This window comes from Sus scrofa, chromosome 14 (assembly GCF_054392235.1).
Source record: "Sus scrofa isolate SSC_HxYL_T2T_F1_AM1 chromosome 14, Sscrofa_HxYL_maternal_Yorkshire_Landrace_v2.0, whole genome shotgun sequence".
Lineage (NCBI taxonomy): Eukaryota > Metazoa > Chordata > Mammalia > Artiodactyla > Suidae > Sus > Sus scrofa.
The window spans coordinates 143131827-143159153 of NC_139396.1; the positions used below are offsets into that span (position 1 = coordinate 143131827).

Genomic DNA, 27327 nt, shown 5'->3' on the forward strand with positions numbered 1-27327 from the left:
CTCTGTGTTTATTCCTTCACTAAAAAGTGAAAACGAACAGCCAGGACTGGTTGCTTCCCCTTAGCACGATGCCCAGTCTTTCATAAATGTCCCACCACTTGTTCGCCTCTGCCCCCAGCCCTGATCATCTTCCTCGGGATCCAGCCACACCAGATGACTCAAAGTCCTCCAAACAGCATGCTTCCTATTTTTTTTTCCCCAATGCTGCTCTGACAGGAAACCCTTTAGTTGAAAGTCACCTTACCCTTTGAGGCTCCACTCTAATATCATGTCCTGCATGAGACAACTTCCTGACTACCCTTGTCAAAACGAATGGTTCCCTTCTCTGGGCTTTCACAGTACTTTGTAATTCCTTTCCTCTAGCTGCAGTGATCATATTTTCAATATAAAAACACAAGATTCTTGTCTGAAAAATATGAGTTATACTTAAGAGACCAATAGAATATTGGGATCAAGAATGGCCCAGAACATCAAGCTAGGTATGAAACATCATATTGTAGTAATTTCTCTGGACTTGAATTTCTGCCTCTACCAGAGGTTCTTAATCTTTTTTGCGCCATGAATCTCTTTGGCAGACCATGAAGCCTATGGCCTCTCTTTTTAAACTAAATTTTTACCCAAGTCCACAGCTATAAAAAGTGCACAAATTGTTGATGGAGAGCTCGATGAGTTGTACAAAGTGAACACATTCACATTGCTAACGTCTGGATCAATAAGTAATCCAAAAGCCACACACCCATCCCAGTTACCACTCCACAAAAGGGTGATGTTTCTACTTTGATGTCTAACTCCAGACATCAGTTAGCTTGTTTTTAAACTCTGTATAAATTGAATCATGCAGTATGTTCCCTTTTGCCTCTGATTTCTTTTTCTGAATCTATGTTTGTGAGATTCACCCATGTTGCTGAATGTTGCAATTGTTTATTCATTCATTGCGGGGTGATATTTCATTGTATGACTTTTCCACCAATGATTTATCTATTTTTCTACTGATGAAATAGGGTTTGTTTGTTTGTTTGTTTTTCAGTTTTTCATTGCAATGAATAGTACTTTTATGAACACCCTCATACATTTACCAGGTCCTCATATATGGTAAACGTATTTTGTGTGTGCATTTCAAAACACTTTTTTTTTTTTTTTTTTTTTTTTGACCATCCTGATGCATATGGAGTTCCATCTGATCTCAGGCCGGGGATCAGATTCAAGCCACAGTTGTGTTGTGACCTATGAGGCATTGCTGGATCCTTTAACCCACTGTGCTGGCCTGGGGATGGAACCTGCATCCTGGCATTGCAGACACACCTCTCATCCCATTGCCCCACAGTGGGAACTCCCAGAACACTGTTTTTAAATGCATAAAATAAAATACATAGGAGCAAAAAATAAATAATCGAACTAATATCTAGTTTTCAAATTACAAAATAAAATTTGAGATACTGTTATGTATGTGCTTCTTTATTAACACAATTCCCAGACCTAGCAGTAGGTCTAATAACTATCACTACTTCAAAGTAATGATGTACTTAAATGTAATTTCAAAATTTCTGCTTAACTACAATGTGCCATGAAAATGTTTGTGATTTCTGTGAATGATAAAGTCACATATATTGTGAATACTTCTGATTTGTTGAATAAATTCACAATTAACATTAAATTTCAGTTAGAGTTTAGTGAAAAATAGGTATGTGGGTTTTGTCCCCCGTCTAAGTTCAGGAGGTCCCTGAATTCACCTCTGATCTAAACTTAACCCTCTTAAAAGCAAGGATCATATCCTAACCATATTAAAAATTTAGAATCTGACACAAAACTTGGCACACCTTAGGTGCTCAATAAGTGTTTTTTTTTTTTTTTCTGAATGATGAACTTATATATGGCAGTAGTAAACTTTGGTTGTGCATATAATTTGTGATAGGTACTGTGCTAGGCTCTTTAAATGTCCATCTAAAAGTCCTCACAACAACTTTTTGATTACTGCCCCCATTTTACTGATGAGGAATGGAGGTTTGGATAGTTATGTAATTTGCCAAGATTCTACAACCAGTGTCAGGCCAGGAATTCAAATCCAAGTATTTCTGACTCCAAAGCTGCCAGCTGACTGCTGAGTCTACGTTTTACTGCTGAAAATTGAATGAAGAGATAGATGAATAACTGAATAAATAAACTGATGCACTTAACAAATCACACCCTCTAGTCTCCTAATCCTTACATTTAGTGGGATAATTTCAAGACGCATCCAGCTGGAATTAGTGATGTAGTCTTGTTGTGAAGAATATTTTTGTTGAAGAATATTTTTATGTGTCTGAGGCAATTTGGTGCCTTGAAAAAAAATCAAACCCAAGAGCTCATTAACATCATTCTTTAATCAACTGAACTGTCATGTAGCAAATGGTAGATGACAGATGTTTCCAGCACTGAGCTTCAGAAAACAACTCCTGGACCACAGAGCTTTATTCATAGTAACAAGCACTTAACCCCAAGTGCACACATCAGGTTGTGGAGAGTTATCTGAACACCAAATCTCACTTCCTCTCAAGGAAAACACTCATAACAGTCACACTCTAGTTAAAATTTTTGCCTTATCTGAGGCCCAAAGGAAGCAGTGGAGAGTTATGAAGGAACTCTGGGATATCAGGGGTTCCAATTCCTCCTTTGTCTCGAGGGCTTGGATAGGTTGGATATCTTTTTAGGGAATTAAACAAAATGCTTCTCCAGTTCTGAGACTCTTTTTATCCGAGGGAAAGAGATTAATTTCATCCATTTCCTTGAAAAGGTATTCTCTGAGTGAGGACTCCTGAAATTTAGAGAAAAGCAATTAAGTGCTTAAGGACATGTTTCTGAATTCAGCTATTCTCATTCTATCTTTTTTTTTTTTTAATGATGCAAATAATACTTACACATGTGGAGTTCCTGCTGTGCTGCAACGGGATTGGTGGTGTCTCTGCAGCGCCAGGGCACAAGTTTGATGCCCAGCCCAGCACAGCGGGTTGAAGGATCCAGTGTTGCCGTAGCTACAGAATATATTGCAACTGTGCCTAGGATCTGATCCATATGCAGCAGGGCAGCCAAAAAAAAAAAAAAAAAAAAAAATTTATGCATGTAAAGGCATTCAAATACATACACATTTAAAGTAAAAACTCAGGGAGTTCCTATTGTAGCACAGCAGAAACGAATCAGAGAAGTTGCTGGTTCAATCCCTGGCCTTGCTCAGTGGGTTAAGGATTCTGTATTGCCATCAACTGTGGTGTAGGCTGGCAGCTGTAGCTCCAATTAGACCCCTAGCCTGGGAAACTCCATATGCCACCAGTGTGGCTCTAAAAAACCAAAAAAATTAAAAAAACTTAAAAAGCAGTAAAAAATCAAAGTGTCCCTTGCCCTCCTAATCCCATTTCTCAGAAATAACTACGTACTGTTAACATGAACAGTTTCATGTACAGATTCCAAATTGTATTCAAAAACACATCACATATATTTTTACCTATTTGCACACACAAATATGTATACATTCACATATGTAGGCATGTATGTATGTATACAAATATGACATTACTCTTAGCATGTTGTTCTACAACTTACTTTTTCCCTTAATTATATGTCATGAGCATCAGGCCAGGTCAGTATATCAAGGCCAACATCATGCTTCATTAATGCTGCATAGCATTCTGTTTAACGTGTCCATTATAATTGTTCTAACTGTTCTCCTACTTAAAAATTTAGATTATTGCCTCTTTTGTTTGCTATGGGAAACCACATGGCAGTGGACATCCTTATAATTATCATGTTCAAATGTTCGTACAGGATTTCTGAAGGGTAGCTTCTTTCAAGTGGCTTTACTTGGTCAAAGACTCATATATTTTAATTTTTGGCAAAATTATGGCCAGATTCAAGAGGAGACACTTTGAAACTTCTGTTCCTCAGGAAATTTTCTATGCAGTTTCAACAGACTGTGAGATCCACAGCTCTGGGTTAACTCACACCTAAATTCACAGCATTCCTTTCACTCCATTAAAGTGAAGGTGTTCTTACTGCCACAATCTCTCCTCCAAAGAGTGCATGTTTCAGCAACTATGCTTTATTTCAGAAGCAAATGATTTATTGGCAGCAAAACTTAGAAGCCGCTCATGCTTCAGAGTAAAGATTTAACTCCACCTCTAATGAGGATTTTTTTTCGCTCATTAGTCAGCATATCTTTGTGGTCTGGAACAACATCTCCAAGGTACATCTGCACTCCTTTGTTTGTGACTTTGGCTGACCTGGATTCCACCCTGATATGCTACAACAAATACATGATTAGGGGCAGGGATTCATGCCTTTGTTTCCTCCTCTTTCCCCCGCCCATCTTCCATCTCTTCTAAGAGCAAAGGCCCAAAGGGCAAGACCATTTGGTGTCATCCTACATTCCCTTTTTTTTTTAATGCCTTGGGGTTCTGAATCCAGTAATAAAGGCATTACTGTTGTTTGTAAAGAAAGTAACGGCATGAGGGAAGAGAGGTTGGCATACTCCGAGAAAAGACAAAGGCCAAACCCAACCAGAGATACATCCTGTAAAAACTCTGGCAATCTCTTAAAAATCAGTCAGGATTGGACCAATTCTACATCTCATTTCAAGAAAGAAAAAGACTAAGGAGAGTCTTTAAAAAGCTACCTACCTTCTGGGCTGAAGCATGTTGTGTCATGGCCATCCTGCAGGAAAACCGGCTCAGAAAAATCTATGCTGTTCTCTGAAGAGCTTCTGAATGTTCAAGATCAGTTTGTTTAATGTACATGTCTCCCTCACCCTGTACCCAGGTTGCTTCCAGATGTAAGTCCCAGACTGGTCTCTCAATTACCTCGCTGGCAAAGAGGTCAAAACCACCTATCAAAAAAATAACACACTTTTCTGAGAAAGATCACCATCCATTCCCCTATCCCAGATCCACTGTAATAGCTTATACTCCCTTCCAGGGAATTTGAAAACCCAAGGCTTTGCTCAGGCAACTGGAGCCTTGACTTGGATTAGATCTCTAACTTCTTACTATTTTACTTAATGTAGAGTCTGGGTAAGTCAGTTTCTGTCAAGGCTGCTGGAAAGGTTCACTATTTAGTTAATGATTTACATCCAAGCAGTTTGGCCTCTGGAAAGCCTATTTATGTCGATTACTTGGTTCAGGCAGGTAATTTTCAAAATGTGTTAAACATTCTAAGTGAAGGTTAGAAGAGCTTCAAATACGAGTGGAAGAAAAACCAGGTGCTGTTTCACTAAACGGCTGAGCAATGCATGAAGGTGGTAAGAGAAGAGGTTGGAGCCCAGATTCTGGAGTCATCTTATTACCTGGGTTCAAAACTCAGCCTCTGCCATTGATCAGCTCTTTGATCTTGGGCAAATTACTTAATTTCTCAGCTTCAGTTCCCTTGTTTCTAGATAATAGGATAGTACCTATAAATTGTAAATATTCAATGAGAGAGCTATATCATAAAGCACTTTTTTTTTGCCTTTTTCTTGTCTTTTTAGGGCTGCACTTGTGGCATATGGAAGTTCCTAGGTTAGGGGTCGAATCGGAGTTGCAGCTGCCACCCTACACCATAGCCACAGCAATGCCAGATCCTTAACCCACTGAGCAAGGCCAGGGATCAAACCTGCACCCTCATGGATACTAGTCGGGTTTGTTACCGCTGAGCCATGGTGGGAACTCCCAAAGCACTTTTAATAGTAACTGGCGTATAGTAAATGTTCAGCAAATGCTTGTAATACTATTTTATGTTTTAATGATAAGAATGGTGACATTATATGCTAAGAATGGTGACACACACCCCCCACCCACCCTTTTGAAATAAAAATGATTGGCCATGAAGAGTCTATACAGATTTATAGCCAAATTTTGTTGTGTTTAGATTTGGCAAATAGCAACCATTATTGGGATTCCCTTACCCAGGGCAGGATAAGGAGCATATTATAGTTTAATAAAAATGAAATTGAGTCATTTTCATATTATATGCAGTGTAACTGGAGATCAAATGTAAAAACCAGTTTCATTAACTTAAACATTTATATTTTAAATAGTGGCTGCTATTTTTTTGTTGTTGTTTGTTATGTCTTTTTGCCTTTTCTTGGGCCGCTCCTGCGGCATATGGAGGTTCCCAGGCTACAGTCGAAGCGGAGCTGCCGCTGGCCTAGGCCACAGCCACAGCAATGTGGGATCGGAGCCATGTCTGCAACCTACACAGCTCATGGAAACACTGGATCCTTGACCCACTGAGTGAGGCCCAGGATCGAACCTGCGTCCTCATGGATACTAGACAGATTCATTTCCACTGAGCCACGACGGGAGCTCTAAGTTGCCATTAATTTCTCAGAGTCTTAAAGAGTTATAGATCTTTTTTTTTTTTTTTAATGGGGGAGGGGAGAGGTCAACAAATGACTGGGATTTAACCCAAATGATTTAAAAGACAGGATGTTCTTTTTTTCCCCCTAGGGACCACAGAAGGAAATGAGAACTAAATTTAATATTAAGAGTTCTTATGTTCATAAATTGATGTCTTAGGTTTATGTGTCCCAGTAATTATGCCCTGCTTTACAAAGGCTTACTCTGAAATTTTAGTCTAAAGATAGAAATTCAGGGGCTGGGAGAGCTGAGTAGAAACTAGGAAATAAAGGTGTTGAGAGTTTCCAGCAAGGTATTTATCTCATGTGAAAACTCAGGGCAACTTTGTAAAGTGTTATTTATGTGTCTGTCATGTCCCAGCCATTCCTTTCCTTCCTACCTCAGTGGTAGAACTGATGTCAAGCCATGGATCCCTTTCACTCTCACCTGCCTGTTCAGTGACTGTTATCAGACATTTACCTTTTAGTGAAAACTTAGGTCAATGTGTTACTGGCTCTCAGGAAAGATTTGTTTGGAAAGATCTACCTCTAATTAGAGATTTCAAGGTTTTTAATTGCTGCATCATAGATTATATTGCCAGCAAATGAGACCACTCTAATTAACTTAGGCAAAAGGAATTTATTGGAGGAATAAGGCACATGGCTCATAAAATTGAAGGAAAAGCTGAAGAATCAGGATTTGGGATGGACAGGAGCCAAGTCGAACAAGATCTCTGCAGCAGTATCTCATCACAGTCTCCTCAGGGATGTCCCTCAGAATGAACTCTGATCTTCTTAAGTTTTCGTGTCATTCTACTCAATATTTAAATGCTAGGGAGAGAACATCTGGTGGGTCCAGCTTGAGGCCAACCCCTTGCTCAGAAAAAGGGAAGGGTGCCAAGACTGCAACAATGGGGTGAAAAAAAGTTCCACAAAAAATTACGGAAGCACTCTTCCTGGAAAAGGGAACAGATGTTTTGCAGATAAAAACATACATTTACTATAATCACCAAATAAAGGCATTTCACCTACCTGTAAATGTGTGGGACACATATTTTTGAGGTGTGGTGGAAGAGGAAGGTTGTCCCAGCACTCACATAACCATCCTTCTTCACATGAAGGACCTTCCTATGAGACCCTTTCCTGGTTTCCAATGAGGGTGTATCCATCAAATGAAATAGGAGGGACCCCAGAAGTCTTTCAGTGGTTTTTCTCTCAGAAGCTTTTAAATTAACACCTTATGATTTAACTGTATTTGAGAAGACCATGGAATTCTTAAAGTTATACATTTTGGTCTTGGGGGAAGGTGCTAAAATGTGGTTTCTAAGGTAAATATTTGAATGAACACTAATATATCTCAACCACTGGTTTAGATTGTAGACCACTGCCCCTCTACTCTCCTGACTAAATACGCAATTTCCTGAGTGCAACCCCAGACCTATTAGAGCAGAGTTCTGGTGGGGAGGGGTTCAGGCAAGGGGCAGATACTAAACTTTTAATAAACTGCCCAGGTGGTTTGGATGGATGTCTGAGAACCAGACTCAACAAATCCCAATAGTTGTTGAGCATATCCTCTGGGCCAGTCTATGTTTTGATCACTAGGGATACAACAATGAACAAAGTAAACAAAGTTCTTACTCTTTTGAAGATTCTTATGAGGGAAAATGAATGATGAACAAATTAAAAAAATAAACTAAGGAGATAATTTTAAAGTGGAAAAATCAGAAGACAAAAAGAAGGCAGTCTCAAGCTTCACATGACAAAACAGAAATGTTTACTTTTTTTCTTTTCTTTTCTTTTCTTTTTTTTTTTGTTTTTTTTGTTTTTTGTTTTTTTGCTTTTTTGGGCCACATCCAAGGCGTATGGAGATTCCCAGGCTAGGGGTCTAATCAGAGCTCCACCATAGCCACAGCAACAAAAGATCCAAGCCAAGTCTGCAACCTACACCATAGCTCACCACAACCCTGGATCCTTAACCCACTGAGCGAGACCAGGGATCCAATCTGCAACCTCATGGTTCCTCGTCGGTTCATTTCCGCTTCGCCACAATGGGAACTCCCAGAAGTGTTTACTTTTATCTGTCACATTCTTCCTTCTCAAGTCTTCTCTGTCTTGGATAATGTGCCCCCACCTTTTGGCCTGAACATCATTCTGGGTTGATTTCTATCTTTCTCTTTTCCTCACCAACCACACACACACTCCATGCTCAGGTCAAGTCAGCTCTACTCCCCAAATGTGCTCCAAGTCCATGTGCTTCTCCTCGTCTCCATAGCCACCTCTGCAACAACACCTCACTTCCTCTTTTCTTTTTTTTTTTTACAGCCACACCTGCAGCAGACGGAAGTTCCCAGGCTAGGGGTCAAATTGGAGCTGCTGCTGCAGGCCTGTGCCACAGCCATGGCAACACCGGATCCAAGCTATGTAACCTATGCTGCAGCTTGTGGCAATGAAGGATCTTTAACCCACTGAGTGAGGCCAGGGATCTAACCCACATCCTCATGGAGATAATGTCAGGTCCTTAACCCGATGAGCCACTCCTACCTCACTTCCTCCAGTATAGATGACTTTGATAACTTCCTAATTGGCCTCCCAGTCCCTAATCACATCTCTCTAGAGCTCATTCTCCACAAAGCAGCCAGAGTGAAATTTCAAAAATGTAAATAAGACCCTGTCCCTCTTTAGCTGAAAACCTCCCCAATCAAACTCCTGATCTACGAGAACTGCAAGATCCAGCACCCACCATTACCCTACCCCTTGCTTTCTGGCCACATCTGGGATGTTTTATCCCTTGCGCACAGTGCTGGAACACCAAGACCTTCTCTCAGTCTTCCAGACACACCAAGATTGTTCTGCCTCATGACCTTTGAACTTGCTTTTCTCTCCAGCTGACAACTTCAGATCATTGGGGTCACAGCTCAAATGTCACCTCCTCAAAGAGGTCTTCTTCATCCTTCTTAACTAGTCATTGTCAACAGTCCGTTTTATTTTCTTCATAGTCCTTTAGCATCTGAAATAGCCTTATTTGTCAAAGTGTTTACATGTTAACATCTGTGTTTTCTCATTACTACAAAAGTTTCATGGGTGCAAGGATTTTTGCTTTATTCATTGCTTTATTCCTAGCACCCATGGGCTAGCACACAGTAGGAGTCCTCTAAATACTGTAATCCCAATGAATGAAAATAAGTGAGTGTATCAGTGGAAAGTAACTGGAGGTTGGGCTACTTAAACAGGCCTTCTTTAAATGAAGGCTGAGTTTTTAGGGTTATGGGTTTGGGAACTACATATATTCTAACTTTGTACCACAAAAACTTTTCATTCTAGACAGACAGGTTTATTTGCTCTTTTGTCAATAGTCCTCATACTTTCCTGTCAGCTCAGTGAAAAGACCCAAATTGTGTGCCCACCAAGAGCTCAGCCTATGTGAAATGCTGGGGGACTTGTCTCAGAAAACTTACACACATATCTTTGCTCCTGACACCTCCATCATCAAAGGCCCTTCTCCTCCATCTTTCCCCCATCACAATTCTGCTCATTCTACTCCGAGATGTTGTCCCTACGTTCTCCAGCAGAAACTGACCTCTTCCCTGACTCCTTTTAGAGTATTTGAGTGTACTATTTACCTTGACTCTGGAATGCATATCAAATGTGTGCCTTGGGAAAGTTATTTAATTTCTCTGAGCCTGCTTCCTCACTTAAAAAATATGATGAATGATACTGATTTAGCAGTGTTGATATGATGACTTTATATATATATAGCACTCAGTGGCTGGGACGTAGTAGGAGTTCACTAAATACTGTTGTCCTAATGAATGAAAATAAGTGAGTGTATCCATGGAAAGTAAATGGAGGTGGGGCTACTTAAACAGGCCATCAGTAAATGACTTTATACATATAAAGTCATCTTATCAACCCTGCTAAATCAGTATCATATATATATTATATCATATATATAAACACCAAGCACAATACTGGCACATAATCACCCATTAAATGGTAGCTAGACATTTATTATTTCTGGAAGCTCCTATTGTGGCTCAGGGATAATGAGGTGGACTAGGATCCATGAGGATGGGGGTTCGATCCCAGGCCTAGCTCAGTGGGTTAAGGATCCAGCATTGCTGTGAGCTGTGGTGTAGGTCACAGATGCAGCTCGGGTCCTGCCTTGCTTTGGTTGTGGCACATGTAGGCTGGCAGCTAGAGCTCTGATTCAGCCCCTAGCCTGGGAACTTCCATATGCCACACGTGTGACCCTACAAAGAAAAAAAAAGCATTTATTATTTCTTCTTCTTGTTAGTAAAACCATAATAATTATGTCAACAATTATTAGACTAGAATATAATATTATCAATAGTAATTGATAATAATATAATATTGGTAATAATATTATTGATTATATTTATTGATGGTTTACTATTTGCTAGTAAATGCTAGTAAATGCTTCACATTTATTATCTCATACGTGGTGATTTTGCAATCTGATTGCTTCATACACTTATATTTCCCAGCTAGCTGTTTAGGGCATAGGCTAGCTATGTCTTTTTTTTTTTTTTTTATAATCCTCTCAGTGCCAAACTAGTGCATAGTTCATTGCAAGTGTTCAAGAACTATTCATTGCAAATGACAAGATCTATAGCTCTGAAACTTAGTGACTTGCATTATGTCAGAATATAAGCTGATCTAGAACAGTGAATAATTTAAAACTTGATCTTAGATATGTCATCTGCTTAAACAGTATGCTGGTGAAAGGACTACCTTCCATCTATTCAGTTCTTTTGAACACCTACTATGTGCCACACTGTGTTATAAGCAACTAGCAAAGGCTTCTAAGATAGGGAAATAATGGCATTCATTTGTCTGTATTTCTAGCAGGTTTATAAACTCCACTTTTGCAATTGCTTATCCCTTCCAAGAGACCGGCTCCTGTGTTGGAATCTAAGCATTTAGAGAACATACAAAACATACATCCTAATGAACAGATAAGCTCTGGAGTCAGAATGCCTGGGTTTAAATCTCAGCTCTGCTAAATTTTTACTCTGAGATTCTGGGCATGTTGCTTACCCTCTATGAGCCTTAATTCCTTTATCCGAAAATAATAATACCTATCTTTAAGGAGTACTGTGGGTATGAAATGAAAGAACGCATATAAAATATTTAGCACTGGCATACTAAATACTCAAAATATTGGCTATCATTAAACTACTAGTTCACATTCCTCTACCAAGTATACTAAAACACTGGACAAGAAGAACACACCTGGGCACTTATTTCTGAACAAGGGGAGAAGGAATAAATATACATTTAAGTTCTATTATGGGTCAGGCACTAGAGTAAAAAGCTCTCCATATGTTATTTAATCCTCACAACAACACGGTCAAAAAGAAATTATTTTACAAATGAGGATACTAGGACCTAAAGAGATTAAATATTTTGCCCAAGTTTACACTGTAGAAGAGGTGGAGCCAGTATTAGTCCTTCTCTGAATCGTTCTCACATGATAAAAAAGGAGACACCTACATTTCTCTCATCATGTCTCTGAGATTCTACACGCACTGCATTGTTTCTATAGGACACTGGTACTCAAATATGGTGTACAGGAGGATCACTTGGGGTGCTTAAAAAACCCTCAATCCAGCACCACCCCCAAAAGATTCTAATTCTAGGATATGGTCCAGGAATCAGCATTTTAGGAAACACTCCAAGTAATGCTGTTGCTGGTGGTTCCTGATCACTTTCTAGAAATAGTGCCCTAAGGATCAAAATACCAGCTTTTAAGATCATGTCATTCAGACTTGTATATTAAAAGCATCTGAAATCATTAGGCATGTGACCATAGATACAGAGGTAAACTGATGTATTTTAGGCTTAACATAGCAAATGCATACTTGGCATTCATTTTACAATTTCTGTACACAGAAATCTTAAATTGACTTTGCGTGAGTTTTTATGTCCTCTCTATGAGCAGGCCTCTTATATGGAGTATCTGACTTATAGCAATTCTTTATTAGTTGTTTGTGTATTAGCAGTTTTTTATTTAGCCATGATGATTTTAAAAGACTTACCAAATGGAAATGAATACATGACAAGAAATACTTTTGGGGAGAAAAAAATGAGGAGGACCCCAAAGGTGATATTTTATAAATGTTCCAGACATTTAGCATGCCTGATTGCTTAAACAGTTGTATAAGGACCTGTCAGGTATTTAGCTGAGGTAATTCTTTAAACCATATAGGTTACATAGTGCTAATAAAATATGTTGATGAATCCTTGAGTATTGCCCCGATTTATGTCTCCTTGGGGAGTGGCGAACTCATTAACATGGTTTCCATATCAGTTCTTCCTGCTTTGCTGCTGGAGTACTTTCCAGACTGGCTTGGCACAAAAGTGTGATCAAATCATAAGTAGCATGGCTGAGTTTCAAACTGAATGGTTCACCTAACCCCACTGATTGAATATATGACATTACATAGTATGAAAAGGTGGTTGTTCTTCGCTGAGTTTACTTTTCTGTCTGAGAGCTTTAAAAGGTAAATTTGGGGGAAGGGGATGGAGGAGTGCCCTCTACATAAATTCTTAGCTCTTCATGTTGCCTGTGCTAGCTGAGAAGTTGTTAAATTGGGAGCCGCAGGGTGCAGGTGTAAGCATGCGCTCAGAGGGAGCGAGAGAAACCTGTTTGCCTTCTAAAACAATAAGTAGTAAAACAGGTTGTTTAGGGTAAAGTCCCTTGAACTCGGTAATTGATTTTAAATACATCTGCCTATTATAATACCTTCTATTTACAAAGTGCTTTGAAAAGTTCAAAGCATTTTTACCTTTATTATCATTTGAGCTTCATAACTACCCTATGAGTTAGAGACAGCAGATATTATAATCCACCACCACCACTTAAAAGATGGCTAAACTGAAGCAAAAGCATGTCAAGAAACTTGTCTGAGGTCACATAACCAGTTGGTTTCACAACTAGAACTAGAGCACCAGGATTTTGAAACCTAATCCTGTGCTTTCCTGGCAGAGTGTCTCTGGCTACTGCTTTATCTACCCAGAGTTCATGTGGAGATTTGTGGTTACAGTTTAATTGGAGAATACAAATCGGGCATGCCTAAAGAGCTCTACAGAAGGGAGATTGTTTCTCTTAGATCATGACTGTGTTGGAAGGGGGGGGGGGTAAAGAATGAAGTCAGTTGTTTTAGACAGTGCAAACTACAAACAAACAAAAACACTCTGTAATCAGTTTCTGAATATTTGGGGAGCTATTCATTCATTAATTTGTGTATTCATTTTTTTAAAGTATCTTTTAAGTGCCTTTATATGAGAGATTGTGCTCAGTACTTTGGGGAAGATACAAAGAAATGCATTTAATTTTAAGGGGTTCCTTCAAATTATACAAATAACAGCTATTTTATTCATTGTCCATTACCACCTGGTAGAAGAAATGAAATGCCTTCCTTTCAGAAGAGCAAGACAAATAAAAATGGATGAAGAAACAGGGCAACTAATTTCCTTCAATTCTACTCCTGTAGAAGGGTTTAAAAAAAAAATCTAGGTACACAAAACACCAAGTTTGCTATGTCATCTAATCTAAGGTAATGCCCCTTTGAGACTAGGGAGAATGGGCTTAGGTTAGTGCCAGGTTCCTTATCAGGAATACAAGATCAGGATTTAAGGAAAAATGTTAGTATCTAGACCCAAAAGCAACTTCCAAAAATCATCTCTGAAGGCCAGAATTAAGTCTCGCCAATACTTAACCCTACCTGGATCCAAACGCACTTTTCCTCCTGGCAGCTTAAGCATGCAGACAAAAGGTAACAGAGGTGCAATGGGTGCAAGAGGCAAGTGGCAGTGTTGAAGGGTCTGTCATTTGGGTGGAAGATAAGTAAGAGTTTGCAAGTGTTGAGAGTTTCCTTAGAGGTCACTTAAATCTCTCTCTCTCTCTCTCTCTCTCTCTCTCTCTCTCTCTCTCTCTCTCTCACACACACACACACACACACACTTCCCTAGACAAATTTCTTTACTTTCTAGCATAAACACCTCCAAACCTGAAGGCAAAATTTGTGTTAATATTTACACATATTATAAGCACTTGTTTGATATATATTTTTAGTTTATACTACATGTACACAAATGGTGTCATTGAGTGAAACCACTTTTTTTTTTTTGCTGTGACAGGTCTTGCTCAGCCCCCACTATGGGTTTGTGAAACATTGTGTATGCTCATATGTGTTGTTATTTGTCTTGTGTGTGAATAGTGGAGACTGAGTTAAGTCCCCTGTGTCCCATATTACTCCTCTGGGTTTCCATTTTTTCCACTTGTGAAATTAGAGTTGGAGTCAGTGAGCTCTAAACTGTTCCAACTCTACCATCTGACGTTGTACCAGTTTTTAAAATACACCGTTAAACATACATTTTGTACTCCACTCAGTCAGTATCCTTAACCAAATTGGTCATAGTTGGGTACAAAATCATAAGTCAGATAAAACTAAGTTTATTCACTTTACAAAAAGATATTTGATTTGCAAAATAATTTCAGAATAGTGGAAAATAACAAAATCTGGCTATACATTTAAAATATAGATTTATTTATTTATTTCTTCTTCTTCTTCTTCTTCTTCTTTTTTTTTTTTTTTAGGGCTGCACCTGTGGCATATGGAAGTTCTCAGGCTAGGGGCTGAATTGGAGCTACAGCTGCTGGCCTACACCACGGCCACAGCAATGCCAGATCCGAGCTACCTCTGAGACCTACACCACAGCTTGCAGCAACACAGGATCCTTAACCCACTGATTGAGACCAGGGATGGAACTCGAGTTCTCATGGGTACTAGTCGGGTTCATTACAGCTGAGTCACAAGGGGAGCTCTCTATATTTATTTTTAATCCAAGTTTTTAGGAAAAGTAGTGTAGAGTCAGACATACATGCATTAAATAATGAAAATATAAACATTTAAATGTCATAAAATCATAGTATTTTGGAATGTGAAAGGAAATCTCAACCCAATATCCTTATTCTACAATTTAGGGAACTATGAAACAGAAAAGTTTATTTACTTGGTCAAGAGCACATAGGTAGTTAACAAAGGCTGTGCCAAAAAAATCAATTGCAGGATATTTTCTGCATTTTTCTCTATTTATATTTTGGGTCCACACCTCCTCATTTACCTGTGAAGGAAAAAAATCACAGATGTTCACTGCTCAAATTTAAATATTATTTAAAATAAAACAAAGTTATAATGCAGACTCCCAAGTTCCTCATGTGTAGACACATCACATTTTAATAGTGTAAATAGTAGATTTGCAGGCATTTAAAGTAATCTACTTGAGTTCTTAATTTTGCTGAACTCTGCCACTGAAATAGCATAGTACCCTGCTACTATTTTCTAAAACTATTTCAGATATTTTTGTTTTTCTATAAATAATATTATTTGATAACTACACCTTGATCTCTGTCAATAATATATTTTCTTTTCTTTTTTTATTGAAGTAGAGTTGATTTACAATGATATATTCTCTAATACATTCATTGAAATTCCAGATATGCTTATAAGTGTAAGACTTTACTCCATTGCCCCCAATCATGTGTTTTATTATTTTTCACGTTCTTGTATTAAATAGTAAATAACCTCCCTTTAAATAGTTATCACTTTAGTGCAATGATTAGAAATTAAATATTAACACAAAATACTAGTCAGTTTCAAGGCACATCACTTTATTTTTGCCATGCACCCCAGAGTTTGCAGTTAGCAGGGCTCTTTAAAACTAATGCTTCTAGCATTTCATTGACTCACACTAAATTGGTCCCTAGATCACCCAGTTAATTTTAACCTTGACCTCCCACAGCTGTATTGCCTTACTCAGCCCAGAAAAACTCCCTGCTTCCACCCTTTCTGCCTCTTATGAAGCAATAGTGCAGAGGAAAAACAAAACCCATTCCTTTAAGAAAGATTCCGCCTCCTCTCTTTTAAGCAAGCGCCTAATGCTAATTGTGGAGTCTCTACTAAAGTCACACACTTTACTACTCAGCATTGGGAGAAGCTGCTGCTGCTGCCGCTGCAGCTGTTACCGCTGCCGCTGCAGCCGCCGCCGCCACCGCGGGTCTGAGGCTGCAGTAGGTTTCTGTGCAGCACTGCAGATCCACACCTAGAAGACACACGCGTCTACTACGCTGGACACAAGAAAGCCTTAGATCCTCAGTGGGTAAGCAAATCTTTTATCCATTTTGTCCAGAAACTGTGGGAAAGAGAGTGATCATGGAAAGGATTGCTCATCAGACATGCTTAAGATGGATTATGTTAATTTGTCTCCCTTTTTGGGGGGGGGTCCTAGATTTGTGACTAGCAAATGCCCTGTATAGGGGAGACTATTGTCTGATACGTGCCCTTAACATACTTTTGGGGGGCTGTTCATAAAAAGGTAACCTTAATGAATTGCCAAGCTTTTCATTCTCTGCTTTTTAAATGCAAGAAAACATCCAGCCACTCCCAATATTTCTCTCAAATACTGCAGATATTTTAAAATCCCAAATAAAATGACAGGCAGAACATTTTCTAAATATTTTCTACCCAAAGCCAGGAAGCCTTCCCCACGATCCTTTAGGGGTATCTAAAAACCATAAGACATCGTTAGATTTTGAGCATATGGGAGATGGTGGTAGACTAAAATTTCTTAAGGTTTAGTCCAGTGCAGAGAGAAAATAAGGATAAATGAATCACAGTTTGGGCCAAGACAAGATTCATTTTCCACACTTCATATGTGGGAAGAGGAAACTACATTTTAATTAGCACATTTTTAGGGAGGAGGGAGGGGATGAAGATGAGGGGGATGGCATGAAGTATTTGAGGGGGAAGAGAAGAGTCTGCAGAAGAGGAAGGAAATGAAATGGAGTGTTGCCAATGCCTTGGAAACGAAGAGAGATAAGGGTGGGGAATGAAGTTTGTTGTGTGTGTTAGGGTGGGGTTGACCCAAGGGACCATGAATAACCAGAATGGCGCTCAGCCGGGCGTGCTTGGGAGTGGATTCGTGCCTGTGGAGGACATGTACGCCAGAGGGATGTGCAAGTCGTGGGTGGCAGAGAAAAGTGTGCGTTGCTGGGAGGTCTATTTCTAGAGTAGGTCGTGTCTGGGAGGTGGGGGGTGGGCGGCCCTAGTGTCACCTGTGGATGGATCCACAGCCCTGCAATTGCGTGTTGCAAAGTTTACCCGCCCCCAAATTCATTTTGAAGGCTGGCGGTGCTTTGACTTTTCACCTCCCAGAGGTCAGCTGTCATAAGGTCTCAAGGCCAGGAGCCAAAGTGGGGATGAGACCCTTGATACCCATCAAGTAAGCAGGATTGAGAGAGCGCCTGCCCTGCCCCTCTGAGGAGGTGAGTAGAGGGAGGAGGCGCCCCCATAGGCAACTATGATGAGAATACCCAGGCCTCTCCTATGGGGGGCGTGCGGAGGTTGAACCTTAGCAGTGGCCTCCTGCTGAAGACCCAGCTGCCAGTGGCTAACTAAGAGCTGTGGCTTAGCCTCAGGATTAGGAGCTCTCTCAGGTTAGGGAGGGCGACATTTCCGAGGCGCCCCTCCTCCCCGCCTCTAGTCGGGTTTGCGTAGGAGTCGTTTACACCTCCGACCCTCAGGGGACGCCGCGGATCGAAGCTGCATAGCCACAGAAGGACGCTGAAAAGATGCTAGACTGCTGTCCCCGCCAGGCCCTCCCAGGGGCCGGCCAATAAGCCCCAGCGACCGTGTCTTCTGTGACACTCTACTGGCGGGCCGGGTGGGGGCTTCAGGGGGTGGGACCAAGGCTCTGGAGGGGAGTACGGGACCACGAGGGGCGGAGCCTTGGGAGGCGGGGCCAGGAGTGTCCCAAGATTCCGAGGGGCGGGGCCAGGACGCTCGGGGGCCCGAGGGGCGGGACCAGGGGCGCTCGGGGGCTGCGAGGGGCGGGCTTGGGGGTGGGGCCAGGGGCGCTTGGGGGCCTAAGGGAGGGGCCTTAGGGGCGGAGCCAGGGGGCGCTCGGGGGGCGCTAGGCCAGTCCCGCCAGAGCCCGAGCAGCCTGCCGGTAACGGTCGCAGAGGCGCGGGGAGGGAGGGAAAAGAAGGAGGTTTAAGTTATATTTTAAAAAACCGAGATCGAGAGCTAGAGGCATCGCGACCCAGGTGTCGTCGCTTCCTGCTACAAAGGGCTCAGCGCCCAGGTCCCTCCTTCCTCAAGCCCCTTCCTCTCCTGCCCTCCCTTCTGGAGCAGTGCGGCGCTCAAGCGGCGGCAGTGGAGGATCGCCCGGCCGCTGCAGCCCCAGCGGCCGCGGAGAAGGAGGGAGGGAAGCACAAAGCCGGCTGCGAGCTGCGAGCTGCGAGGTAATCCTGAGGGGAGGGAAGGCGCCGTCTTTCTGCCCCTCCTTCCGGCAGGGACGGCGGGCGCCCGCGCGGGCTGGGCTGTGGGGACCCTTCCAGGGGGTCGCGCGGGGTTGAGGAATGTGACCGCTCGCAGGCCTGAGGGGACTTCCTATTGGCTGCCCTTGTGGCCTCAGGTGAACCCCTTTCTCTCCGAGGGAGGTGGATCTGCAGGGGAGGATCTCGGGGCGCTGCGAGGTGGGCCTTACGAGGTGGGGCGAGGTGGGGCGATTTCCCCTGGAGGACCGGGAGTTCTGAAAATCAAGAGCTAGCTGAGGCTTCGGTGACCCGGGGGACCTTACGCTCTGAAGGTGCGCTCCAGGAGGGTGGGAGGTTCCCGCGCTTGGAAAAAAGGTGGAGGTAAGGGAGTGGGTGTTGGTTTGTTTTACCCATTTTAAAAAAACTTCTGTTACAAGTTGAAAGTGTTCAGCCAAATCTTACTCCTGCAATCTGCGTCCCCATCCCCCTCAACAGCCACACACCCCACCCACCCCACCCCTGCAAACGTATGCACGTTAGGTTGCGCTTCCTGCCCGGGTTGACAAACAGAGTTGGCAGCAGGTTCGCTTTAGTGGTGTTTGGGGCACGTCCATCCTCTTCGGAGGTATGCTTTTATAAATGAGGCAAGATTGCAGAGACAGGTAGAGTAAGGTAGGCCTCTATTAAAATGGCAAGAATGGCCTCAGGTAAACTTTTTTTGTTGCAGAGATTTAATTGCAAGTAGATGCCAGTTTAAAATGAGAGAGTGATGTAAAACCACTAATTTCTTTGGCACATGTGCTATTGCAATTGACCTGCTAGAGTGATGTGGGGAGAAACAGAATTTAAGTCAACCGAGAGGCTTTGAGTGGGGATTATATGCAAATTTGGTGAAGTTGATAAGATTGGGGGGGGTAGGAATCTACTACATAAAGGTGTGTGCACGTTTATGTTAAATTATAAGACATTTTAGGCTTAGCAGTGTGAAATGGTTGCTTTTCTTGGAATGGAGTACATCTATATCATGCTGAGTACCTCCTGATTTTGGCCTTAGAAAATTCCTAATGAGAGTATTAAAGAGAGTAAAATAAGAATACAGTGTAATTTGTCATTTTTAAATAAGATGCTTGACTCTTTTTTTTTTTTTTTTTTGTCTTTTTGCCATTGCTTGGACCGCTCCCGCGGCATATGGAGGTTCCCAGACTAGGGGTCGAATCGGAGCTGTAGCCACCGGCCTACGCAAGAGCTACAGCAACGCGGGATCCGAGCCGCGTCTGCGACCCACACCACAGCTCCGGGCAACGCCAGATCCTCAACCCACTGAGCAAGGCCACGGATTGAACCTGCAACCTCATGGTTCCTAGTCGGATTTGTTAACCACTGAGCCACAACGGGAACTCCGATGCTTGACTATTTTTTTTAGTGTGTAATTAAGATATGGGATCTATTCTTTTATAAGGTTGTTACTTTGGGAGCATATGTATAAAGTTTTTAATATATAAGACTTATTTTCATTGTAATTGCACTGTAACTCACTCATTTTCCTCTGCTTAAATTGAATAGATTAACTTTGCAGAGAGAAGGCCTGCAAAAAATGGCCACTTTTACTATATTTAACTCTTCATTGCTTTGAAGAGTTCAGTCTTTGCTCTTAAAACTATAAATTGACCTCAAGTGCTGGCATGTTGGAATGTTGCTTTTAAAGAAGAAAATTGGTTTATCTATTTTGAATGTTGAATGTAATTTAGGAGTTCTTGAAATAGTTGGTTATGAGACATTCATTATGTTGCAGCTTTTTACATGTATAAGGAAATGTTTGTTGGTAAACATCTGACATACTGACAAGTGATCAGATGACACCTAGAAAATATTTTTGCGTGATAGAAGGACTGTAATTTCAGAATATGTTTTACATTCTGAAAATGGATGAGAAAATATTTTTTGCATGATAGAAGGACTGTAATTTCAGAATATAGGTTTCACATTCTGAAAATGGATGAGAAAATTATACTGTACATTTTGCTATTTCTAACCCCCTTTTTCAATAATGTTATAATAGGATGATGTTTAAAGTGTGGATTTGGTCTTTGTAAAAGCAGAATGTCTTTTGAGACTAAGAGGACTTCCTCCTACACATCAACCTTCCTCCTACACAAAATCCTAAAATCTAAATACAGGGTGGGGTCCATGCTCTGAGGTTGTGAGTCCTCCTGTAGTAGGTCTGTAGTGTCTGACTGTTTTTGTCACACTTAAGCCTATGCAAGTTGTTAGCTGTTTAATCTGTCCTATCACAGAGAGTTGTTTTGCAGTACTGGGAAGCACTTACGTATGTCATCAAAGTGTAAGAAGCATTTCTATTGAAAGAAGTCACATAAAAGCATAAAAACCCAACTCTGAACAAATTGGGTTTGTAAAATATTGGGCAATAATAACATCAGACTCTTAATGAGTTGTTATTTATTTATTTATTTATTTATTTTTGTCTTTCGTCTTTTTTGTTGTTGTTGTTGTTGTTGCTATTTCTTGGGCCGCTCCCGCGGCATATGGAGGTTCCCAGGCTAGGGGTCCAATCGGAGCTGCAGCCACCGGCCTACGCCAGAGCCACAGCAACTCGGGATCCGAGCCGCGTCTGCAACCTACACCACAGCTCACGGCAACGCCGGATCGTTAACCCACTGAGCAAGGGCAGGGATCGAACCCGCAACCTCATGGTTCCTAGTCGGATTCGTTAACCACTACGCCACGACGGGAACTCCAGAGTTGTTATTTATATATAAAGTGCTTAGAATAAAGTCTGGTACTCAGTAAGGGCTTTGTTTTTTTTCATTTATTTTTTATTCTTTTCACTTTTTAGGGCCACACATGAGGCATATAGAGGTTCCAAGGCTAGGGGTCAAATCGGGAGCTACAACTGCTGGGCTACACCAGAGCCACAGCAACGCAGGATCCAAGCTGAGTCTGTGAACTACACCACAGCTCACTGCAATGCCAGATCCTTAACCCACTGATCAAGGCCAGGGATTGAACCCGCAACCTCATGGTTCCCAGTCAGATTCGTTTCCACTGTGCCGCGATAGGAATTCCACAATAAGGGCTTTATATGTTTATCATTATCAGCATAAAATGACTTTTTTTTTTAAGTGATTATATTATGCAACCCAGCAAGTGAAGGAAGACTCAGCAAATACTTGTAACAGCCAGTATTTATTTGCTCTATCTCTGTGCCAGGCACAGAGTTTTATATGATTTAATTTACTTAATCCTTGTGACAACCCAATGCCTAAACAGAGACATAGAGAGGTTAAGTATTTGGTATAACCACTAGGCACAGGTTGGTTCTGAATCCAGAGCCTGGCTGAGAGTGAGCTTATGTGACTAGTGGCCTCCGTGCTATTACACTTGTGGTAATACTTGCAGATCAATGTAGTATCCCCACAACTCTAGGTGTGTATATATCTTTTTAGCTACACTCTCTTGTATTACTACCAACTTGTTTTTAAATCTGAAGGGTGGTGACTAATCTACATTAAGTAGAATCGCCTTTTGACTTTGGAAGAGGATTCTCTTTTCACATAACGTATGTTTAGCTAGGATGCTAGAAGTTGGGCTATAGTATGTTATCTTTTTAATTACTTAAGATTAATGTCTTTGTTGTTTTTTAAACTTGCTAGATGTATAGGGCTCCAACTGGACAGCAGGCCCCTTGGGGAGATTCTTGTTCTGCACTAAATCAATAGACCTGATTTTCTCATTACCAACACCGTATCAACTTGAAGTAAATTTTAACTCATTTGTTCGAAATTTCACCTGAGTTGCCTCTTAAAATAAGCCTGAAGTGGAAAGATGTCACTTGTGGCTTATACTTTGTCACTTACATTCCTCAAGGTGTGTTGCTCCTTCACTAGTGTAGTTGATAAGTTCAAGCAAATTAATTATAACGTAAATTAGTAGCTCTTTTAAGTAATATTTAGTTACTATTGTAGGGAGTTAATATGTTCTTTATTGACAATTTAGTAAAAGGTAATATTGGGAAAAAATATTTGAAAACAAGCATACAATGAATTAAGAAAGCTCAAACTATATTGAAGATACGGGTTACTGATTTGTTTCTCACTCTAAAGAAACATTAATTTCTTTGCTATAGTTAATATTCAGTGCTGTTTCAGATTTCTTTGAAAATATTGAACATGTAGAGCTTGAGTAGAAATCATTTTAAATATTTAATCAAGAGTACTATTCTTTTAAACATAGACACACTGTTTGAAATTAAGTGAGCAGTCGTAGACTGTGTCTTGTCATTGAGATTAAAAATGAATGCCCTAATACTTTATTTCATGCCTTCTATGTTAATACTTTATCATTTGATCTTGGGGTCCGTGCCATTTATTTCTAGGTGAGATTGTTGCGAGGTCTTTCAGGTCCTGCTGGTGACTAAATTCTCTTGGCCCAAAGTCAAGACAATCTCCAGTTTTTACTGTAATGGATTGTGTATGTTAAGAGTCCTATTTAGGAGTTCCCATCGTGACTCAGTGGAAACGGTAATCTGAATAGCATCCATGAGGACGCAGGTTTGATCCGTTACTCAGTGGAAACGGTAATCTGAATAGCATCCATGAGGATGCAGGTTTGATCCCTGGCCTTGCTCAGTGGGTTAAGGATCCAGTGTTGTCTTGAGATATGGCGTAGGTCACAGACATGGCTCAGATCTGGTGTTGCTGTGGCTGTGGTGCAGGCCAGTGGCTGCAGCTCTGATTCAACCCCTAGCTGTGGGTTCGGCCCCTTAAAAAAAAAAAAAAAATCTTTTAAAATCAAACAGGTTAACAGTTTTTCATTGATTATGGCTTGAAAAAAAAAGTCTGTTATCCCTCTATATCCCTTATGGGTAATAGATGAATTTAATTACATTTTTCTTGTAGCAGTAGCTAGTTATGGACAAACATGTGTGTAACTTTACTACTTGGGGAATGCTCTTCCTTTCAAGGAAAGTTGAAAATGATTCACTTGGCATTCTTGCAGTGAATATTTATTTGAATATCAACAGTATGCATAGAGTAACAATTTTAGCTAAAAATTAATTGAAAGTGTTGAATAAAAAAGGGTGTGTGAGTTTTTTGTTTGTCATGTGTCTTTAATGTTGCTATATGTGAACTAGTCCTCAAATCAGATTCAAAAGTATGTTAATTGCAAAGTTGAAAACACACTTGAATGTTAAAAAAGTACTATTTAACTTACCCTAAAGTCTTAGATGATAGCATAGATAATCAAAACCAGAGTCCCTTGTTTCTTTAAACTGTTTTTGTTGGGGTTTTTTTGAAAAGCTGCAGTAATAATCTTTTTCAGGTTTCTAGGACATGACTTACTACACTGAAGGAACAGTTTAATAAAGAGTATCCTAGAAATCTTAAAGAATGAATGTTGCTTTCACAGTTGTCTAGCATAACTCAAGAAGTAATCACATAATCACCAAAAGGTATAAAATGTATGCAACCATTGTTTTTTTTTTTTTTTTTTTTTTTTGTCTTTTTGCCATTTCTTTGGGCCGCTCCCGCGGCATATGGAGGTTCCCAGGCTAGGGGTCGAATCAGAGCTGTAGCCACTGGCCTACGCCAGAGCCACAGCCACGCGGGATCCGAGCCGCGTCTGCAACCTGCACCACAGCTCACGGCAACACCGGATCCTTCAGCCACTGAGCGAGGCCAGGGACTGAACCCGCAACCGTCGGATTTGTTAACCACTGCGCCACGACGGGAACTCCTATAAATTTCCTTCTTAGGAGGATAGTATAGACTAGCTTTTAACTATGCCAGACCTGAACTGTTGTTATAAAAGATGTTTAGGCTTTGACATAGAGTTTTATTTTTTTAATAAGGTTAGATCTAAGTTGAGCTTTTTACCTGATGTCAAGCTGCTCTCTATCACCAACATATACGTTACACTTACTTGTTTTAAAAGTTGGCTTTAGTTAAAGCTTAATTTGCAAATGTTAAGACTCCTTGATATAAGATGAACTTTGAAACCTCTGGTTTTAAATTGCCTGAAACTGGGCCTGAGGATATTGGTGTGTAGCAGTACATTAACTAGCATTTAAGATTGCTACCTCCTCAAACAACACTACAGTTTGAACCTTGGGTTATGAAGCTCACTTTTTCTACATAGGCATCCGTGACTTCCATAAGATAGAAAATTTCCCACAACTAGCCAGCCAGGAGGTAAGAACACTTTTTTAGAAGCTTAAGGGCAATAACAACATAGGCTCTTAATACCAATGTCTCAAGAAGCATACTGTATATATTAACAAAACAATTTAAAAATTTTAATTCTCACTGTGCATTAAGGCAAGTAGACATTAAGGCAAGCAATATGAAAACCTAACTCTAAGCAACATACATGAAATTGTTATTTTATTCTTTTTTGCTAACTCTCATACCCTTTTAAATTTTTACTTGTAATTTTTCACTCCCCCATCCCCCACCAGGGACGTGCTTACCTTGAATGGAAGAGGAAAGGACAGTGCAGGGGTGAGTTCAGGAGCCTGTTTAATTCAGCTCCCATAGCTAGTGTTGGCTGCCTGCTAGGGCAGCTGGAATCCCAACAATGTAGAAAGCAGCCAGGTTGGAGAAGTGCTGAGTTTTATCAGTATCTTGGGGACTTAGTGTATGCCTTTAATTTGTCACCATCAGCAATGTTTCTGTGAAGTTTTTCCACAGTGGCTCAGCTCATCCTGTGCAAGGACAGCATTTCCTTTTCCCTTTTCCATACAATATTCTCATCCTGTCATCTTTAGATCTGCTGGATGACTAAATGCCAGAGCAAAAAATAGGTTTACTCACTAGCCTCATAGAGAAGGCAATTAGGCTTATTTGGTATGTCTAAAGAAGTATATTTTGGGATCAAGACCTCCCCAGGGATTCTTGAACACCCTACTTTTAATTCTTCAGAAATTAGAGCCAGCAACTGTTAGCTGCATTGTTACTTCTGATCTCATTTTCTTATTAGTACATGAGAAAAAGATTCTGTAAGGTCACCCTTTTAATATCTGAGGAAGTGGTTGGAGAAGGGTGATGGTCAGAGCTCAAATGGAGTTGTAAATGGACTTCAGTGCGTAGGATGTGTGGCATGCTGAGTGGAGAGGGGAAAGAGATTAGCAGTGAAACCGATATATTGGCCTTATTTCTTATACCCACTCCCAATGCTTTTTTCTTTTCTTTTTTTTTTTTTTAACTTTAAAAGAGTTAAAAAAAACCCAGTCTTTTTCTTGACTTTTATTGTCAGGATTGAGTTTTATCTGTCCTAGAGAAAGGTAGAATTTTTAAGGTGATTCCTGTGTGACTGCTAAGAAGTTTGGCTTTCAACTGGAGGTTGCACTAAAAAGAATTTCCTTCCATCTCTCTCCACGACTGTCTGCTTTTTAAATTAAAAAAAGAAAAAAAAGAAGAAGAAAATCTCTGAAACACAAGTGTAAGAAACCTTCCTTATTATCCTGGAGTAGTTTGGAGCCATTATGCATTAAAGTAAAATACATACCATTAATGAATCAGAAATCCATATTACTTTAAACACCTTTTTTTTTTTTTTTTTTTTTTTGGCCAATCTAGATCTATAGTAATTTTGTATTAGGATGTTTGATTCTTTTAGGGTGGTTATCAAAAATTATGTGAATTATTTCAACCAAAAAATACCAAAAGGTAATACATCTTTCATTAGCCTTAGTGAATGTTAATTATTACAAATCATAGTTCTCTAAACACTTTGCTGTCATTAAATACTTTAATTAAATATTTGATAGACAAGATTTGTCACTAGCCCCTGAAAGACCATCACCTCTGTAGCAGAGAAGTAATAGAGAAGGAACCTTTTATGCCTGAACAACGACAGTATATCTGGAGTTCCTGTTGTGGCTCAGCAAGTTAAGAACCCAGCTAGTATCCATGAGGATGCACTTCAAACCCTGGCCTTGCTCAGTAAGTTAAGGATCCAATGTTGCTACAAGCTATGGTGTAGTCCGCAGATATGGCTCAGATCTGGCATGGTTGTGGTATAGGCCAGCAGTGGGAGCTCTGATTCAATCCTGAGCCCAGGAACGGCCATATGCCACAGGTGTGGCCCTATAAAGACAAAAAAAAGAGCAGTATATCTGCTTGACATAGAAAAGGCTCTGAGAAGCTGATTACCTGGTAATCATTTGAGTTAGGTGATTTTATATTGTGTTTGATGTTTTATAATCTGGAATTCCCTGGGCTCTTTAAAAGTGTCTGGTTGGACCATTAGCTTTTGATGAATGGGTTTCTGGAAGGATTGTGACAGCCAGTTAAGTGCTTTGAAAAGAGAATCCCTGAATTGTATCACACCTAAATGGCACAAAACATGCTTCTTGGTGCTTGTGTAATTTGGGCTCAAAGGGAAGAGTGCCATCTACTGAATGGCCAGCATCAAGTTGAGCAGCCCCAAGTTTTTGTTGCGGAACTTTCAGCAGGCTCCTGGAGAAACCAGACTCAATTTCATCGAAGGATTTGACAGGATCTTAGCACCAAGTGGAATTGTTGCTTGCTTAATTTTAATTATGCTTCCCAGCAGGAGGCCTAAACACATGATGAAGAAATAATTCACTACTTGGTGGAATGCATGGGAAAGAAACTTGAAGAAGTTG

The 27327-nt window shown here is 40.5% G+C and overlaps 1 protein-coding gene and 2 long non-coding RNA genes across 22 annotated transcripts in view; 1 reads left to right on the forward strand and 2 right to left on the reverse strand.

Moving 5' to 3' along the window:
• Positions 1-2342: 2342 nt before the first annotated feature.
• LOC102163250 (uncharacterized) lies at positions 2343-4989 on the reverse strand. The gene is made up of 3 exons (XR_307795.4): positions 4647-4989; positions 2895-3039; positions 2343-2791 (listed from the first exon to the last, which is right to left on the reverse strand). It is a non-coding gene; the product is annotated as an uncharacterized LOC102163250 (long non-coding RNA).
• Positions 4990-16216: 11227 nt separating this feature from the next.
• Positions 16217-27327, forward strand: part of ADD3 (adducin 3) — a 132287-nt gene continuing 121176 nt past the window's right edge. For 8 of the 20 annotated variants that reach the window (XR_014826208.1, XR_014826209.1, XR_014826204.1 and 5 more), the window contains exon 1: positions 18351-18665. The gene's annotated coding sequence lies outside the window, so the exon portion shown is untranslated. Of the gene's footprint in view, positions 16523-17546; positions 17688-18350; positions 19062-27327 lie in introns of those variants that run through there. The other 12 variants (XR_014826207.1, XR_014826203.1, XR_014826206.1 and 9 more) reach the window with 4 other exon arrangements.
• On the reverse strand, positions 19866-26330 carry LOC146397050 (uncharacterized). The gene is made up of 2 exons (XR_014826211.1): positions 24433-26330; positions 19866-23182 (listed from the first exon to the last, which is right to left on the reverse strand). It is a non-coding gene; the product is annotated as an uncharacterized LOC146397050 (long non-coding RNA).